This window comes from Staurois parvus, unplaced genomic scaffold (genome assembly GCF_062004578.1).
Source record: "Staurois parvus isolate SC_StPar_1 unplaced genomic scaffold, SC_StPar_1.0 ptg000898l, whole genome shotgun sequence".
NCBI lineage: Eukaryota > Metazoa > Chordata > Amphibia > Anura > Ranidae > Staurois > Staurois parvus.
Window position 1 is genome coordinate 624970 of NW_028318694.1, and position 20317 is coordinate 645286.

Below are 20317 nucleotides of genomic sequence, written 5' to 3' on the forward strand. Positions count from 1 at the left end.
ATATGTAAGCAGGTGCTGATAGGGTACCCCTGAATGGGAAGATGTTTTGTACTATGTTGATGTGTAGTCAGTGGCTGCTTAGATAAGGAAAGGGTTAAGTCTGTATCAGCCTTTTCTTGGGTTTTTCTGAGGTTTGCCCCTAGCTAGCGTTTAATAAAAACCAAAGGCTGGAGGCTGGCTAGGGAGTGCTCACCCCATGTGACTGGAGGACTGGAGAAAAGACTGCTGCCAACATGTAATCTGTGACCCCTGCCTCTGGGCCACCCTAAGTGGATGCTACACCTGGGATTGTGTCTCTAAAGGACTCTCGAAAGGGACTCTTACTTGTTGAGGTATGAACTGGGCAGCTGTGTGTAGTGTAGTGTAGTTAAGGAAAGACTGTTTTGTTGTTCGATGCTGCTGTATTGAATTGTTGATCTTCAATAAAAGTTGTTAAACATTTTAAGCATGGTCTGAAGTTATTCGAAGGGGTGCATGAAGGTACATGGCATTTCCAAAAGAACAGGGCCTGTAAGTGCACATGGGGGTGAAGAGGAAGAAGTGGAAGGCCATCACAAGGGGTTAACTCACCAAAGGAGTTGGTGGAACGTGTGTTGTTGCTACCAGTAACAATGAACTGGTGGGAATGTAATAGTAGCCAGGCAGCGAAGAGTGGTACCATGCATGGATGACAGGTCCTCTGGTTAGCGAGGTGGGTCAGTTCTCTGACTCTCTCCATAGCGATCAGTGCCCCTGCAATTGGGAGTGAACCTGTGGCTTGAAAACCTCATGGACCTAGTTGCAGGTACGGGACAGCTGAAGGAGTTAATTAAGTATACACATGAGGTTTGCACTGAGTGCACAGCGGGACCCCATTCTGCCACTGGGAGTGAGGTGGCAGAGGAAAGCTGGACTGGTGGAGCAGGACACAGGCTCAGAGGTGTCCCCCTCAAAATGCTACAGGTGAAATTAGAAAAATTAGAATATCGTGCAAAAGTTCATTTATTTCAGTAATGCAACTTAAAAGGTGAAACCGGTGAACCGAGCAACTTTTGCATCTCATTTGGAAACCAAGGACCCAGAGTATGGAGGAAGAATGGAGAGGCACACACTGAAAGATGCTTGAAGTCCAGTGTGAAGTTTCCACAGTCTGTGTTGATTTGGGGAGCCATGTCATCTGCTGGTGTTGGTCCACTGTGCTTCATTAAGTCCAGGGTCAATGCAGCCGTCTACCAGGAGATTTTGGAGCACTTCATGCTTCCTTCCAAAGATGAACTTTATGGGGATGCTGACTTCATTTCCCAGCAGGACTTGGCACCTGCCCACACTGCCAAAAGCACCAAAACCTAGTTCAATGACCGTGGGATTACTTTGCTTGATTGGCCAGCAAACTCGCCTGACCTGAAATCCATAGAAAATCTATGGGGCATTGCCAAGAGAAAGATGAGAGACATGAGACCGAACAATGCAGTTCTGTGAGGCCGCATATTACGTCGGCGTCAAGGGGTTAAATACTAAGCAACGGTGATGATAAATAGCCCAAAAACCCTACATGATTCTATCTCATATATTAGTTTCAACTTTTAAGTTGCATTACTGAAATAAATGAACTTTTGCACGATATTCAAATTTTTTGAGTTTCACCTGTACATTCTGGGAGACAAAGTGTGCAGCGACACGAGACGAAGTGTAGAAATCATCAAGCTTGTTACACAGCTGTGCAAGGTGTATGGCTCAATTCTAAGTTTTGAGTGTCGCCTTAATGTTCAGTTTACACGAATATGGCCCCACCTAGTCCCAAGCATTAGTGAGTGCGTACACAAGAAAGGAACCCCCACATGTAGGGTGAGTTGGCCTTGTCCAAACATGTAATGTGGATGATGTGATACAGACATGTATGTAGTCCATAACAGGAATAGAACCTAGGGTGGCAACCTCCCTCTCTATATACATGTGTTCAAGGCAGTATTACTAGGTGAAAATAGCACAAAAGAAGCTTAAAAAAACAAATGCAGCTTTTTGGACTATTTATCATCACCGTTGCTTAGTATTTAACCCCTTGACGCTGACATAATATGCGGCCTCACAGAACTGGGCTTTTTTCCATGGGGCTACATATCTGCATACCTGTCTTTTTGCTTGGAGCGCACCACAGTGCGCGCTCCCAGCACAAAGACCGGGGTTTCACAGAGAGCCCCGCGTCCCGTTCTAACGATCAGGACCCAGGACTCCCGATTCCAGGTCACATGATCGCTGTGATAGCTTCTGATTGGCTATCACAGTCATCAGTCACTGTACAGCCTTGCCCCCTTGGAAGAGAGAGATACATTGTATCTCTCTAACTCCTGGCATAGAGGGAAAAAAAATGTTTGTTAAAAAAAAAGATAAATAAATAAATATTTACAAAAAAAAGAAAAAATACCTAGATCAAGGTTTGATCTAGTTCAGTGCCAGGGTAAGTGTTTGGGTCAAGATCAAGGTCAAAGGTATAGGTCAAAAGGTCAGGTTCAAAGGTCAGGATTTTTTTTATTTAAAAATTGGTGGTAACATACACATATATGGTATTGCTGCAATCATCAAGAGCTGGAAACTGTATTTTGGGTTGTTCTTTGGTGGTAGGTTATGGTAGTAACATGGTAGTAAGCAACACACAGCTAAATAAAAAAAAAAATCAGGAGCTATCCATTACCATTTATCACCAAATGAAAGCCCAATGTGTCCTGAAAAAAAATGTGGTATAATTCACCTGGATGTACAAAGTATTTGTGATGATATGGATGGTTTTACTAACACATGTCAACAGTGCAAAATTGTGCTTAGGCCTTAAGATTTGTTTTACCCTTAGGTGTGAAGGGGTTAAAAAACAATGACAGCAAAGACAACATGTTAGAGGGTGGTAAGATGACAACATAAAATCATGGATTCACACGTGTAGTTGTGAATGGACCCATATAGTTTCCTTTTTGTTTTTATTCACACTAAATCACAGGAAATAGATGTGAGCCAGACACATAGGAAAGAATGCAATTTCTACATCACATGCATTTCATGCAGCAAAATGTTTTGCTGAATTCAAATGGACATATGTGAATAAGCCCCAATGATGTTTTAACGCATTCCATGAAACTTTTAAAGTCAGAAAGTCCTTTCAGGTTATTTTATTCAAGTTTTATTGAGTGTTCCCATTGTCAAATTGAGCAGATTTTTCAGAAGGACCTTGAGTGGAACTGCAGCTTCATGCCAGCCGTTTATGTTGTACTCATCTGATATAATGCTTCCTATAAATTTAGCTTGGAATGCAGAGAGGAGATGCATATTTTTTATTTCGTAATGCAAGGGATATGTATAATTAGTCTACATCACACCTGAGCATAAGTGCATTGCAGAGAGGTTCAAATGGAAGAAGCTTGGCATCACTTTTACAAAACACAGAGTGAACCTACTTTTTTGTTTTAGTTACAGAAGGGACGGCTAGACCCCTTTCTGTTTTCTTGTTGTGTTTTTCTTCATGTCCTGTTCTAGAAGCACAATAGGTAGCAGCTGAAATCTCTACAAGGTTGTCACCCTTACAGGTGTACCCATTGGAAGATTTCCCCTCACTCTCTATTCTGCTGAAAATGGTAAAATTTTAGATTCCTTATGGATTTCTGCACCAATGATAATGGTTATCAGGGCAAATAGAAAGGGTGACACAGATGCAATGCAAGCTTGACAGGAGTTCTAACCTTTCCTCCACTCTATCCCAATTAAAAAAGACATTTTAGCTTTAGATACACCTTAATAAGATATACAGTATCCAGTTGTTTTGTCAGTTTTATGTCTATGTGGCATCCATGTGGAGATGACAGGCAGCAGAGGTGAATCAAGAACAATCACACAAGGAATCTATCATTTATTTTCCCAAAAAGGTCATGTAAGATTATCATAGGCTGTCAAAAACAGTTGAATGAGAAGACTATTATCTAATGCAGCAATGGTCAACATACTAGATATAAGCAGCCTCAGCTGCAGCTCCTGACATCCCCAATGAGCCAATGTATAGAGAATAAATTTGTGGATTGGGATTTTACAGGTATCCATTAGAAATTCCGGATGAACCCTTTGCATACTGTTATATACCCTTTCTACCAGACTTTCCAATAACATTTTTTAGATCACACATATTACAATACATGTTTAAGCTGGCCAACAATTCAAAGAAATCCCTCTATGGCCAGCCCCTAAACTGCCCTGCAAAATGCAAATGCTACAGTGGTCACAATGCCAACATGGGGCAAATGGACACAAATTGGTGAAGAGCCCTCTTTGTGCTCATCTTTGGGGATATCTGTTAATCTTTTGGTATCTAAAGGAGGCATCATTATAATCTATTGACACTGCTCTTTGCACAACTTTGAGCCTCCAAATTTCACCCTAGACTATGACCTTTTCACTGTTAATATCTGTTAAGAGTGACGTCTGTGGTCTTGTCAAGCAAAATGTCCCTGGGCCTAATGCATGGTGGTGGGTGAGCATCCCCCTAGTATGACGTGTTTTTATCATCAATGTTCAGTGATCCCTTGGGTTCTTCTGTACCTAATCTGTTTCCTTGAAGAAGACAATATCTTGAAATGCCTCGAAATATGAGAATATTATACCCAAGCTGTTGCTATGATCAACTGTCATTTTAATATTTGGTTTTGTCATTTTTAACAGAAGTGTTATATTATGTGACAATAAAAAGTGTATTTTTTTTATAGATTAATAGTCTGGATGCCTTTAAAATCCTAATCCACAGATTCATTCCCTATACATTGATTCGATATGATGATGTCAAACACTCAATGTTTGTTGTACTGTATATCCCAAATGGGCCATATATAATATTCAGTAGGTGTAGTGCTACAGAGGTTTGTCAAAAACTGCTAACACAGTGCTGGATATGGTCAGAAATTGGTAATCTGCTACAAGTGTAATTGAAGACTGTATATACAGTATGATGCAGGAGACTGGGAATATGTTAAATGAGACTGCTAGAGATCACCGTCATTACCATATCTTTACAAATGAATGCCCTTACTACTGGTTGCTGGGGCACAAGGACTGCACTATACACTCACCGGCCACACTATTAGTTACACCTTGCTAGTGCCAAGAAAATATCCCCCACACCATTATACCACCACCACCACAAGCCTGATCCGATAAAGCAAGGCAGGATGAATCCATGCTTTCATGTTGTTTACCCCAAATTCTGACCCTACCATCTAATTGTAACAGCTGAAATTGATTGCCTATTCTCCTCTGACCTCAACAAGGCATTTGCATCCACACAACTGCTGTTCACTGGATATTTTCTCTTTTTTGGACCATTCTCTGTAAACCCTAGAGATGGTTGTGTGTGAAAATCCCAGTAGATCAGCAGTTTTTGAAATACTCAGACCAGCCCATTAAGCACTAACAACCATGACACGTTCAAAGTCACTTAAATCCCCTTTCTTCTCCATTCTGATGTTCGGTTTGAACTTCAGCAAGTTGTCTTCACCACGTCTAGATGCCTAAATGCATTGAGTTGCGACCATGTGATTGGCTGATTAGCAATTTGTGTTACCAAGAAATTGAACAGGTGTATCTAATAAAGTGGCCAGTGAGTGTAAATGCCAAAGGACTATTGGTTTTAGGGTTCTAATGTCTATGGACAATTTAGATAAAACACAAAGAGCAATGGGAAAACTAGCGTAATCCCAAGCAACCTATCAGAACAAAAACATTTTCTTTAGGGATGCAGCCATGTCCAGAGACATTGTAAGAAGCGTGTACTGTACTTGTACATTTAACTTTAGTGTCACTGTGGAAAATGTGACTCTCTAGTTGTAGGTACAAAATAAAACACCCTTTTATATTTCAGGGATGATCTTTTTTTGCATAGTATTTATGAAATACTCACAGACAACAATGCAGTCCTATTTTAAGCATTGATCTTTGGCATGCCTCCAGAAAATAATTTGTTTAGACTCTAACCACATCACATTAGGCTGCACAAATGGCTATTTCCATAGCAATCCTCTTGTCTACAGAGAACACAGACACCACACATACACATTTTCATTTGAAACAGGTAGTCAGCCAGTGTTTACTCAGTGAAGGTCAGCTTTGGGTATTATGAAACTTCGAGCAGATGTGATAAGCAGTAAATTGCCGATCTATCACTTTTTCCAGTGAGCATGTGTGTGAAATCAGCAGAATGCTGCCTACGTTTGATTTATAGCCCACTTTTGACCAACTCTTATCAGGTTCCCACAAGCCTTTTTTCTGATGCAGCTCATGTCTGAATGACAATAGACAACCAGTGCCATTATGCTCCAAAATCTCCTTGCATTCTAGACACCGAAGATTACATCTGGGCTATTGATTTATGAGTGCCATTTTTTTCCACAGGGACCAGTTTGTTCAGGCTGAAGAAGATAGAGTATTATTAAATTGTGCAAACAATTCCATACGAGCTTGGTATAGAAATTATAATAATTTGCCTGGCAGATTCTTTCAACTAGCTTCCTCAATACTATGTGCACCTGTATGTTCTAGATATACTAATATAAGCAATATGGATGCTTGAATGTTTCCTTAGCAAAGAATTAGTCCATGTGCACATAATAGTTCAAATCAGGTCTCAATCTAAAACGATTAGTCAGGTGTAATAGGAAATATTTGTGTCAACATTATAAAATTTAAATTTGGTACACGAACTAAGAAAGTATATGAAACCTAACTCCAAACATTAGAGTATGGAGGTACATTTCTGTAAGTTGTATATTTCTGTCTGAAAACTCATTTTAAAAAATTCTCTAATTTCTAATCCCTATGACACCTGTTCACGAAATACGAGTGTGTAGGACAACTACACTACTGCACTACTACACCTACACACATTAGAGTCTCAGCTGGAGAGCTAGATTTGGATTGGATTGAAGCAGTTTCCTCTTGGCTACTCATGGGTTTGCAGATGGGCCAAATAAGTGAAGCCCAGCTGCTGACCCTTTACGCCTTGCATAAGAACATCTACCCTTGGCCACAGATCATTGCTTCCTTCCTGTAAGCACTGACAAAGCTGCAGGGAGAGAATGGTTGACCAGGGGGTTTTAGTCCTGCCATCCCAGACTGAGGTAATGCCCTGTTCTGTGGGCTGTGTTTCAGAGGTGCTACTGAGCAAGGACCCAAAGACGCAGGAAGCAGAGCTGCAGAGAAAGAGAGACTCCAGAGTAGAGCGAAAGGCTGGCTGCAGGGAGCAACTGTGGCAGAGCAATATGGTGCAGAACCAAAAAGGAAAGTGACCAAAGCTGTGAGTGGTGTCCAGAGATTTCAAAAGTAAGACTGCTGACTCCATATGGAAAGGACTGAGCTGTGCTGATGCTGGATTAAAGCTGATAGTGCTCTGCTGTGTCTTATGGATGCAAAGAGTGGGGGCTCGGGAGCGAGCAAGCAAAAGTGCCCCCATAGCAAGTGGCTTGCTATGGGGGCACTGCTCAAGGGGAAGGAGCCAGAATCGCTGGTGGGGGAGACACAAAAAGAGGAGGATCGATGCTGCTCTGCACAAAAAAACCCACAAAAAACCAAGCCTTTAGTATCACTTTAACTGCTCATTGTTACCAACACGAAAAATAATTAGCTGAGTCTTGAAGGGGAAGTAAGATTCATTATATTGGCATTAGGAGATATTTCTATTTTTAAGGTAACCATGTGTCAAATTAAAGTAGCTCAGAGAACAATGACAATATGCAAAGTGTAAAAATCAATCAGATTTCAGTTAACTGAAGTAAAAAATGATGTATTTTCATGTATTGGAGACTTGCATTGTCAATATCATCTGAAAGAATTGTATTTTCCTTTGGAATCCAATATGGCCTTTTTTACCTTAAAGAATTGAAGAAACTGAAATAGAAAATGAACCTGTCATTAATTTTAAAAGTGGACAAACAAATACGCTGCAAAAGAAAAATATAAATACTTTTTCTACTACTTACAACGCCGATTACCATGCCATTCAGGAGGAAAGGTCCCCTGATGTCAGCTGGGAAACAGACATTTCTAGAAATATCAATAACCTACAGTGATCATTGGTTCCTCCTGCCGACTTCCACATCACTATAGGATACAGTAATAAGCAGTTTACAAGAACCAATAACTGACTTTTTCTCTTCTTTATTTCAGATGTTCAACAAGCAGGCACACTACTGTTAGCAGGGAAGAAAAAACGAAGATTCTATTTCATTAAGAAACTGATTTTCCTGGTTTAGACCTGTATAGCTATAACATGCTAAGGACAAAAGGCTCATGGGGGCCATATCAGTATTAAAGCCCAGCCCTGGGGATGGATAATTGTGCTAAAATCCTCCATTTATATTCATAGGACCACTTTCCTGTTATAGGTCTAAATAACACTGCGCAATCCAATAGACACTAGTGTGTGACCACACTGCCCTCAGAACTCCATAATATAACATACCTGGGCTCTCTCCTCCTATGTAGGCTCAGAGCATCGGAAAGAGAGAGCACAAGAAGCACATTTCCACATACAGAATGTATGTATTTAAGGAATTTTCATGGACACCAGTAAATAGCACATGGCAACTATAATAAGAAACAAAGGCATGAAACTTTAATTAAGCTTTAAAGCGGTAGTAAAGTTTCAGAAAGAAAAAAAAAAGTTTCGCCCTGCAAGAGAATGGCATAGGGGTTTATCTACTAAAGCTGGAGAGTGCGAAATCAGGCTCACTTCTGCACAGAAACCAATCAGCTTCTAACCTCAGCTTGTTCAATTAGGCTTTGGCAATAAAACTTGGAAGCTGATTGGTTTCTATGCAGAAGTGAGCCTGATTTCGCACTCTCCAGCTTTAGTAAATAAACTCAATAGTGTGCTAGTATGCATAGCATACTAGCACATTATGAAAGACTTACCGTAAAACAAAGCTCTCCAGTGGCACATTGTCACTGATGACAGGATTTCCATCTTCACCAGGTCTTCCCTCCGAGTTAGCGGACTCTGGCCGTCTGAGTGGCTGAGTCCCGATGACGTCACGCATGCGCGTGGGAGCACTGGGCATGGCACAGAGCTCTGAAGGAATGGCGTGGGTATGCCTTTTCTTTAGAGCGGTGTCAGTGACGTCACTGGCTGCTGTTCATTTGAATATCTCCTAAATGGTGCACATTTAGGAGATATTCATTTTATCTACAGGTAAGCTTTATAACAAGCTTATTTGTAGATACAAATGTCTCACAAGACACTTTACTACCACTTTAAGATTTATTTAACCACCTCCCGCCCGTCATATAGTCCAATGACGGGCGCAAGGTGGTTCTCTCGTTCTGAGAGGACATCATATGACGTCCTCCCATTCTCACCGCGCATGCGTGGCTCAGCAAACGCGGCTCAGCGAGCGCGCAGCGCGGCGATTGGCGGTGCGCTGTGTTGGCTCAGTCATGTGATCAGCTGTGTCCAATAACAGCTGATCACATGTAAACACGGAAATGCCGGTTATCGGCATTTCTCTCCTCTCAAGCTGTCGCGCTGACAGCTCGAGAGGAGAGGAGAGCCGGTAATTGGCTTTCCGTGGCGGGGACATGTACACTGATCATCAGGGCACTGATGATCAGTGTGCCCTGATGATCAGTGCAGTCCCAGCAGTGCCACCTGTCAGTGTCCATCAGTGCCAGCTGTCAGTGCCGATCAGTGCCACATGCGAGTGCTTATCAGTGCCCCATCAATGCCACATATCAGTGCATACCAGTGCACATCAATGCCACATATCAGTGCCCATCTGAGCTGCCTTTCAGTATCATCCATCAGTGCCACCTATCAATGCCAATCAGTGCCACCTATCAGTGCTGCCAATCAGTGCCACCTATCAGTGCCAGTCAGTGCCGCTTATCAGTGTGCATCAGTGCCACCTATCAGTGCCAGTCAGTGCTGCCTAACAGTGCCAGTCAGTGCCGCCTAACAGTGCCGCATATCAGTGCCAATCAGTGCCGCCTATCAGTGCCATATATCAGTGCCATGTATCAGTGCTGCCTTTCAGTGCCCATCAGTGATGCCTGTCAATGCCCATCAGTGCCTCCTCATCAGTGCCAATCAGTGCCACCTATCAGTGTCCATCAGTGCAGCCTATCACTGCCCATCACTGCAGCCTCATTAGTGCACATCAGTGAAGGAGAGAAATCACTTATTTACAAAATTTTATAACAAAAACTAAGAAAAAACTTTTTATTTCAAAATTTTCTGTGGTCTTTGGCTTGTTTAAGAAAAAATAAAAAACCCCGCTGTGATTAAATACCACCAAAAGAAAGCTCTATCTGTCACAAAAAAATGCAAAAAATTTCATATGGGTACAGTGTTGCATGACCGCGCAATTGTCATTCAAATTGCGACAGCACTGAAAGCTGGAAATTGGCCTGGGCAGGAAGGGGGTATAAGTGCCCAGTAGGCTAGCGGATAAAGAAAGGGATGTTCAGATAATAAACGGGGTTAGTTTTGTGGTCAGTTTACACCAAAATAATTATCCAAGATTATTTTTTATACAAAAAGCTTAAAAATCACACATCTTTCTCATGTACTTAGTTTCAGTTTTTCCTTGAACTCAAAAAAAGGTAAAAAAGCTGAGCTTTAATCATGTTAGAGTTTAAAAAAAATATAAGTATTAAACTCACTGCTTTCTTCAGAGGTCTATATCAGTTGTCTTGCAACCCCCAATCAAGTGCTACATATTTCTGGTGTTAAACCTAATTATGGTGAAGAAAAAGATCTTTATCTAGTAGCGGATCTCCAATGGTATGCTTCTTTTATGGCAACGCTTAAAGAATATACTGTAGCATAACATATTTTTACATTTAAAACAGTCCTGCTTGCGTTCGTATGTTTTCATGAAATCAGCAGTTTATTTTTATTACACAAAATCAAGCATACAGAAGTCTACAATTACTAAGTACTATGGTCAGATGCCTATGGAATACCTGGCATTGTCTCCAGTTATAGCTTACCTTATTCCAAATGAATAACAAGGTGGATTAGTGGGCGGCTTTGAGTTTTGCTGTGTTGGGGTATTATGGGTTAGTCCCTAACAGGGGAACTTTCTGTCTGCAGTTGGAATGTTTTTCCTGTATTTATGTGTATGCATCCAGCCAAATTGCACCAGCATGAGTAAATAAAGAGGGGACAAGTACACTTTTCTGGTCTACATAACCAGAGGGACTGGAAGGGCTTTTTTGTTCCATGGGAAGTGGTACTGACTAGTGACTGATAGATGGTAGGACTTGGGGCTGCATTGCCTGCAAAGCTCTGTGTTTTATTGTGTTTTCAAGTTATCCAGAAAGAACTGTCATTGGTACATATGGTTTCCAATGTATAATGTATTCATATGTGGGCGCTGGACTGTCTGGGGTGGGCATTGTCTATGGAAATGTGATTATCTCTTATCTGATTCTATATACATTCAAAGTGCTTCTCTAATAAACAGTTCTTGTTTACTCCAAAAACTGATGTTGTCTAGTTCTTTGGGGTAGCTACAGCTATAGTCACTTGCATCATGTTCCAGACCTTGGGAAGTAGCTTCTTGGTGAAGATATCCAGTTGGGGTGTCAGGAGTACATCACAGTGGAGCTTTGGGCAATGGATGTTAATGGGTAAGAGAAGAAAGGGATCTGTAGGAGTGGAAACCAGCAGGAAACAGCATGGTTTCCCAGAGACATTGGTGTGCTGGCCCTGTACGGGACTATCCAGTGTCTGTTGGCAGCAGGAGGGCTTCTAGTGCCCAGGCAATGTACAGGGGCAAGATATATAATGGAGACACAGCTGCATACCAGTACATTTAGGTCATTGCTGTGCACAGCAGTTACTGTGGAATATGTGCTCCAGTATATCATTGGTCTATAACCATTGTGGTAAATTAAGTATACATTGATATCCTTTTTCTGCTACACTGGCTAGCTAAATTGGCAATTTATTTTGTGTTTGCGAGTGACAGAATTATGTCACTCAGACTTTATTTTAATATGATAGCATTATAATTTACTTAACTACTACAATTATTTACAATGGTTGTCAATAATTAAAGCATATTTTTTAACCTTCTTCTATTAATCTGAACAATCTTGAGGTTTGTAAACCTACTTTGTGAACATCCCACACGTTTACTTCTTTGAATTCTGAAGGTACTGCTGTGTCACACATTTTGCAGAGCCTGCCTTCATAACCACATAGGTGCTAAGAAGAGGAGTTTCAGGAGGTGGAGTCAGTACAGGATCCACTGCTTTCAGGCAGCAAGGTATCATGGGATATGTAGTCCTTAGAAATGGAAAGAAAACAGCAGAAGAGAAGCTGGATTGTCAAAAATAACTATGATTTGTATTATTATTACAATGCTATGTTATAAAAGGAAAGTATGTATAATGTAGACTGGGACCATAGAATTCCTTTACGGAAAAACTCTATCCAAAACTGTTTTGTTTTGCACTTGAAAGGGTTAAATGCTTTGTGAATTTGCTTTTGCTGTTTACCTGTCCATGACGCTTTTATCAGCTCCTAGAACTGGGACACAGAATGTGTATTAAAGCGACCCCCCACATCTAGGGCAAAATAAAGCATTAGTTTAGCTTACTGTTTTTTTTTGTTTGACGGATGTGTAAGGTGAGGAACATGATGTAATGCACATCATCTCACGCATGCGCCATATGACATTACACTCATCCAGTTAAAACAAAGCCTTCCCTCTTCAGGAACTCACAAGATTTCAGGGGGAAAGGTTTTTTGTTTAACCAGATGAATGTACTGTAATGTACGGCATATGCTTTAGATGAGGAACATGAAGTCGTTGGTGATCTGGCAGTCGTTTATATTGTTTGGTTTTGGAATTTTTTATGGTGGTGCAATTTTCCATCCTGTGGAGGAGGGGCATAGCACAGAGACCAGGGAAACTGGGTGAGGAGGAGGCAGGTAATTACTATTATTGTTAGTTTTGCACTTATGTAGTTAGATTGATTATGGAGGTGAGTGGTCTACTTTAAAGACCAAAGTAATATAGAGCACCAAACACAAAAATGGATGAAAGCGTTCAAGGTAACTTTTTTGCTGGTAAATAGGTCATATAAAAACTGCCACTTTGTTATGGAGTCAAACTACCCCTTAGGGCTCAACACCATATCAACAAAACCTGAATAGATAGGTCCTATTGCTGCTCAGCAACTTCGGGTATTATACTCACAATCTAGAAAAGTAGAGTTGAATTTTTGTCCTAATCTAGATCTGCGTGGGTTCTGTTGTTTTCTGAATCCATTGAAGTTTTAATCTGTGTTGCACCTTGAAGGAAAGTGATCACACTGACTGTTTTTATATGATCTTTTTACCAGCTCTTTTCTGGTTTGAGCTACTGTTGAGTAGCCTTTGGGGGAAGCCTTTCTGTGTTAGAGGCACCTGGCCAGATTTTGTTATACTTGTATGATGTATTCCTTCAAATGACTGCACCTGCAAAATTGAAAATTCTTAGTTCCTCTTTAAGTTTGTTCTTCTGCAGTCTTGACATAAAAACTTAAAGCGGAGTTCCACTCACCCTGTCAAAAAATAAATGTCAGCAGCCACAAAAACTGTAGCTGCTGACTTTTAAAAAACAGCCACTTACCTGTCCCTCGGTCCTGCAGTGTGTCCCACGCAGCCTGTTTCACTGGCCGTCCTGTATTATAGGAGGCCGGCATCTTCAGTGTGGGCACCCGGCTGTGCAGCTTGCTGCTTCACAGCCGGATACCCACTGCGCATGCGTGAATAGCGCTGCGCTTCATGAATGGTCCTGTAGTCTTCTGGGACCTGTCACGTGTCCCGAAAGACTACAGGGAGGGAGGACACCTTCCACTTCCGATCGCCTAGGCGATCAGACCGGAAGTGGGAGCAGGTACCTGTCAAATTCGGGTACCCTCTCCCCCCCGCGCCCCAAATATGCCAATCCTTAATGGGGAGTGGGGGAGCAGTCCTTAAAGCAGGAACCTCCCCTTTTGGGTGGAGCTCCGCTTTAAGATATAGCCTTTTCCCACAATAACCCAAAATAAAACAAATGTCTGGATGACATTCCATTTATCTATGATTTCGGGTGGCTTGCATACCAATTTCTCAATTTCTGGCAATAATTTTTCATATTTTTTTAATCATTCCTGTGCTCCAATCACCCTCAGTAATATACCTACAGTACATTATATGCTAAACTTGAAATCAATCAATTTGCATGGCTCTTGGTGAATCCTTTGTGTCCCCAGCAGTAGGCGTGGTTTCCGCATAGCATACTTTTAGAAAAAAAAACTGCATATGAGAGTTTGAACTTGTATGACATCCTTTTTCCGCATAATTAACAATGTAATTGCAACTATGTACTTTTTCAATAAGTTATACTTGTTGGGGGCATTTGCATCACAATGCTTGTGTTAATGCAATTGCATTGGCATGTGCTGAGATGCGTTTTTGAACTGCATTGTGTTGTGCTAATTTGTTTTTTACATGTGTTGTGTTGCGTTTTTACATGCATTGCATTTTTTTTTTTACTTGAATAAAATTCCTGTTTCCCATTTATGCATAGACTCTCATTGCACTCACATTGCACAAAAAAAAGCACAGCATGCTATTTTTTTGAGCGCAATGAAAGGCACTGCAATGGTGTAAACAACCCTAAGTTAAATTAATTGTTTTTCTTCTGTTTAAGCATTGTGAATGTGTTGGGCAATGAATCCCAATGCATATGGTGTAAACAAGCCTTTAAAATTGAGTTTGCATAATTAAGTGCAAATGTATTATTTTTGTAACTTGTAATCTGTTATTCCTAAATTTCAAACATAGGTAAAGTATACTTTTATTTATCTGCAGTTATCATACCAAAGCGATCGTTGGAGAGCACGCATGAATACGACACAACATTAAGCAAAGTAGCAAAACATGCAGACGGTGCTTAAGATATGCAAATATACTTAATGATTCTACTCTAGAGAAGCAAGATAAATGCAATTATTTTCAAGCATGGTGCATTTTAAATGTTTGTTTTTAATATTTCATGGGGTCTCATTATACAATATGCTGAATACATACATCACTGCTCTGAGTTTGACACACATCTGGTTCACATGAAGGAGAAGTGATGACATTTCAACCAGAAAAAATGCTTTTTTTCTATTCTACATTAACATTCTTTTACTCTGCAAGCAGCAAAATACTGATTTTTTTTATATCTTAGTATTATTGAAATAGCTGTAATCTCTGTGACTTAGAAGATAGACTTAATCATCGAGCTTGGTTTCCAAAAGGTTAGGTATTTCTATAATACTTTGTAAGCCACAATTCCTACATGTATTAAACATTTAAAAACTGAATTTTAAGAATTAGTCAGCTAAATTGACCAATAAGTTAACACCTCAAGTAATGGAATAGGAATTAAAGTTTGGCAAGGCAAGCATTCTTGGGTGGTCGTAAAGAGACACTGAATGGGCAAGGTGACAGAGTCTTTGCAAAGAGGTCCCCCCAGAACCACCATACCAGCTGTCCTCTGATGCTTCTTCCTCCATCGCAGCCAACACTGAAATCCCCAGAGTCTGCTGGTTCCACTTACTAAAGGGAGCAGTGACATTACTCCCTCTGTCATGTGACAGTGTTCAAGCCTAGCAATTGGCCTCTCCCACAGGGGAGGAGGTCACATACTTTCCTATACCTGAAAGCTCTGGATATTGTCTTTGGCTTCATTGGAAGCAGAATCCTGGCAAGGTGAATATTGGTGGTCGGGGGTCTTTTCAAAGACACTGTTACTTTGCCTGACTGGGCAAGGTGACCTTGTCTCTTTAAAGTGAACCTCTGCTAGTGTAGGTCAGGCAACTTGTTCATTTAACTTCTCCCCTTCCCAACAGCCAATACTCACCTTCTCTTTATGCCCCTGTCAACCTCTGTTAAAAGAGGCAGTCCTATGTAAGCAAGCTACATGGAGCTTGTAAATAATTCAGGACTCGCCCCCCCCCCCCCCCCATGTGACAGCTCTTCACCAATCACAAAGTACCAGATCTGTCACATGAGAAGAAGGGGGTAAGTTACATGCCCCCCATACTCAGAAGTAACAGGTGTTTCTCTTTATTCCTTGTGGCCAGAGTGGTAGGGAATTTAGAGGAAGATGAGTAAGTGCTATTGGTGAAGGGGGAGGTTATATGTAAAAGTGTCTCTAAACTCAAATACAAATGTGTAATATATTGTACCTTATCTGTTGTTAATTGTGGCGGCTGCATTTGTTTTCTATTTCCCTTTATTTTTTCCCCTTTTTTCTTTTTTCCCTTTATTTTCACTTGGTTATCTTGCCAATAACTAATATTCCCAGGCTGTTCCCCTGATTTGGACTATAAATCCCCTCCCCATCTCCATTACATTGTAAGGAGGGGTTGTGTAGTTCACTGAAGATAGCTGAGAAGACTTTTTTTTAATGTATATACTGTACGTATTAGTTCAGTGCACAGGAAATGACATGAGACACTGAACTTGTGCCAGGATCAATGGGTATTTTCTGTACTTGCAAAAAACTTGTAAACTTGTAAACTTGTAAAAATAAAAGCAAAACCCTTATCTAAGGACTGAAAAGCTGCAATATATGACATTTTTGTTCTTGGGTTTAGATATACTTAATGTCAGAATTCCTGATCTTCATACTTGTTCCAAGTCAGTGACATACAGTATTAGAGCAGTTGGCAGGCAGGGCAGCATTTGGTTTCTCCATATTCTCTCAGCGCAAGTTTCATTTAATGGGCGTGGTGGTAATTATTGAATAGGCAAGCTTTCGAAGCTGGAAAATACATTTTCTGTGAATGCAAGATGAAATCACTTGCATTGGCGTCCCTCACATCTATGTAGTCATTTGAGGGAGCTTAAGTTCAGTATGAGTCTGCACAACCTTTCTTAGGCCACAGATCTAAGCTTCCCAAACATGGAAATAGAATGCTGTTGGATACAAATGATTTAGTACACTCAAGGAATAATAAGCCAATGTAACTTGTGCAAAAAAAACAAGAGCTCACCACAGTGATCAGTAAAGTCAGAAATGTTGTCTGCAAATTGCTTAGAATGCTGGCTGAGATAAAACTGTGTACCATTTCTCTGTCTATAACAAGTCCATCCAAATTTTAATTCAGAATGATTTATTTATAAGCCAATAGTTTTGGTGTAAAAAATATTTGGTTCAACAGTTTCTGTTTCTGTCAGCATGGCTATAGCAAGACCGTAATATAGGTAAAAGCAGGATTACATGGTGTGTGGGACTGAGGACACTATCACTAATGGTAGAGAACCGAGATAGGGTTAAAGGGAACCCATGCCAGCAGAAGTATGATGGCTGACATTTCTGGCCTCCTTTTAAAAGTGCTAATTACCTGGTTAACTTGCTGAATATCTGACTTCAACCCCCTCTGGGTCACTAACCTGGAACAGTAAAGTCACAGAAAGAAATTAAATTCTGGTCTTCATTTCTTTTACAAAATGTATTTACAGCATTACAACCAAGACACCAGCATTTTCAGAAGTAGGGGACAACAGCGACAGCCTTCCTGTTCCTTAGTAAATATTAAGAGATTACAATTGTGGCTAGCTTTGTAAACTTACAAAGTACAGCATCTAGCATTTGTTGAACCCTCTATGATGGTATTCATATCAGACCAGCTTTAGTGCCTGATCATATTTTGAGGAAGATGCACTTTTAGTTTTACAAACTGGCCTTTTCCTTTCCCCCATAAGTGTACTCCAAGTCAGAGTGTTGAACCCACTCCTATCTGCTTAATAAAATTAAGAAGGTTTATATGTATAAATGTTTCTTCTTTTTCAGATTTTATAAATGTAGCACTACCCCCTTAGGGATTGACTATGAATTTGGGTCCCCCCATAATCCTGCATAGCCAGTCAATTAGCATTTCCACACAGCTTTCATCCACAGACAGAAATCAGGCCTTGAGCATTGGTTTTGTTGTTTTATTGAGGAGATTAAACTTAGATAGGGTTTTCGGGATGCTCAAGGGAACTGAAATCTGAGGACAACATCCTGAATTATTCACAGCGTCTTTTTTCCGACACAAAGTTCTGTTCGAGTGCTAGCTAGCAGCTTCAGTTGTAATACCCCAGACTCTATATGAACTCCTCTTCACCCAGCAATCTGAAGGTTTTCTTCCTGACTAGGGGTTCTGGCTCCTTTTCCCTTAAGTAATGTACACAGTCACTAGCAGAGGGCTAATCTGGTATCCCCCCAGAATGCTCCTTCTCCTATCTGCCCAGGGAGTGCAGGTGTACTCACAACCTCTCCTGTACCTGTTGCAGAATGGCTGCTGCTACCAGGCCTATCCTCTGGGCTGATCCTTCCTTGCCACACAGGTGGTCCTCTCTCAGGGGACCAGTGAGTCCTGAGGTTTCTTCCTTTCCAGCTCCAGGCTCCTTGGTAGGCCCCATCCCAGCAGGCCTCCTGGCAGCCTTCTTCCTCCAGCCTCACATCTTCTTGACTCTCACTCCTCTCCTACCACCACTCTCCCACTCCTGCTACTGAGGAGACTAACACCTCTTAAGACAGTCCAGCCCCTTTCCAAGCCTCCTGTTGGGGATTGGTTAAGGTCCCAAAAAGATGCAGCCTACCATTCCTCAGATCCACCCACTGCCTCTAAGGCCCTCCTCCGAAAGCCTCAGAGCAAAAGGAAATTCCAGAGAGGCTGGCCTGCAGAGTCTCTCAGTCCTGACACAAATTTGACCCCTCTGTCTATTGCACCTGAGCTGGTATTCAGCTCCTGTCTAACCACTAGGAATCTATCTCCACCTAGTATAACTAGGTGCTACATAAATATGTTAATTCGGCCACCATATATATTAATAAGGTATAAAAGATGTGCTTCATAGTATTATAACACAAATATTTCCAATGTTAGCGTGGAAGGGAAACACAGGTGGCTGTAGCTACATGTTTCAAGGCAGAATGCCCCTTTCTGAAGCCCCTTGTCATGCCAACAGGCACTGTTTTTCCCTTAGATGCTTTGTTCCTCTATGCATTTTGCAATATGAATGGCTATTTTTTTTTTACCTCTATTAATGCATTTAGATAACTGACCCTGGTTTGCTCCTGTTGTTTGTATTTACTTATCATTGTGGATATTGACTGCGCTTGAGAATAATGACACGTGCCCTGTTCTTATCTCATATAATAAAACAGATCAAGAACATGCATTATCTTTGAAGATGGAACAAAATTAATTCCTATGTACTATGGCATAAATGAGTGCTGACATAATTTTATTGGGGCAATGAGGAAGACCAACAGTGTCTCACTCACTGCCATGCTGTCACCTCTGTGAGGGTGACACTTCACATAACGAAGTGCAGGTGGAATAGACCAGTATTTTATGGATTTTGAGAAAAAGGCAATAAAAAATAAAAAAGGCATATGAAAATAAAAAAAAAAAAAACAGCTTTCTTTTATTTATATAAATTCCCATCTGGATACCCTTTAGATGTGTACTGGAGGAACAAATGGTGTGAACTGTATACATAAAAGCATTTTTATTCCACGTGAAATAAATACACGTGACTATATAAAAACAACCAAGAGTTGCCCATCGGGGGTAAGTAAAATTAATCCTCCGTGCTCATCTAAAAACCTCAAAATCATCTGTAAAAGCTATTAAAAACACTTTGTATTACTAAAATGTGTATGTTCTTTAACAGAACTTGTAAAAAAATATAATAAAGTTGACTTCTTTCAGTCTGCATGGTCCAGACCCAGAGAAGACTCAACAAAAACAAGTTAAAATAAAGCATACCCTAAAACAGTGAACCTCTTAAATAACCAAGCTCAAATTAAATTACCTGTACTTTATACTTTGATTTCATTAAATCGGTATTTACTATGTGGAGGGTGAATGGACAACATCTGTAACTCTTTTCTTCTAGAAAATGTTAGATATCACAAATGTTCTCTATAACATAATCTTTGACACACCTTTCTGCAATCACAGCTATCCACTAGGCTTATCTCTCCTTCCACTGATTGCATAACTGTGAGTTCTGTCTGTGCACCTTTTCTGCTGGCGGAGATTTTTATTTATGCAAAAGTTCCCTGTTCTCCGACAAACATAAACTTCTCACTTCTGAATAAGTAAAACTTCAAAATAACCTTGGATTAAAACAATGTGATGTTAGCATGCACGACTATGACCGATGAATATAACTATATAAGTCATACTGACAAACAGCATTGCTGTTCTAGGATTCCCAGATGAAAAGTGTATTCCGAAGAGATTTATAAACACGTACATAATAAATGGAAGTCTGATGTTTAAACTG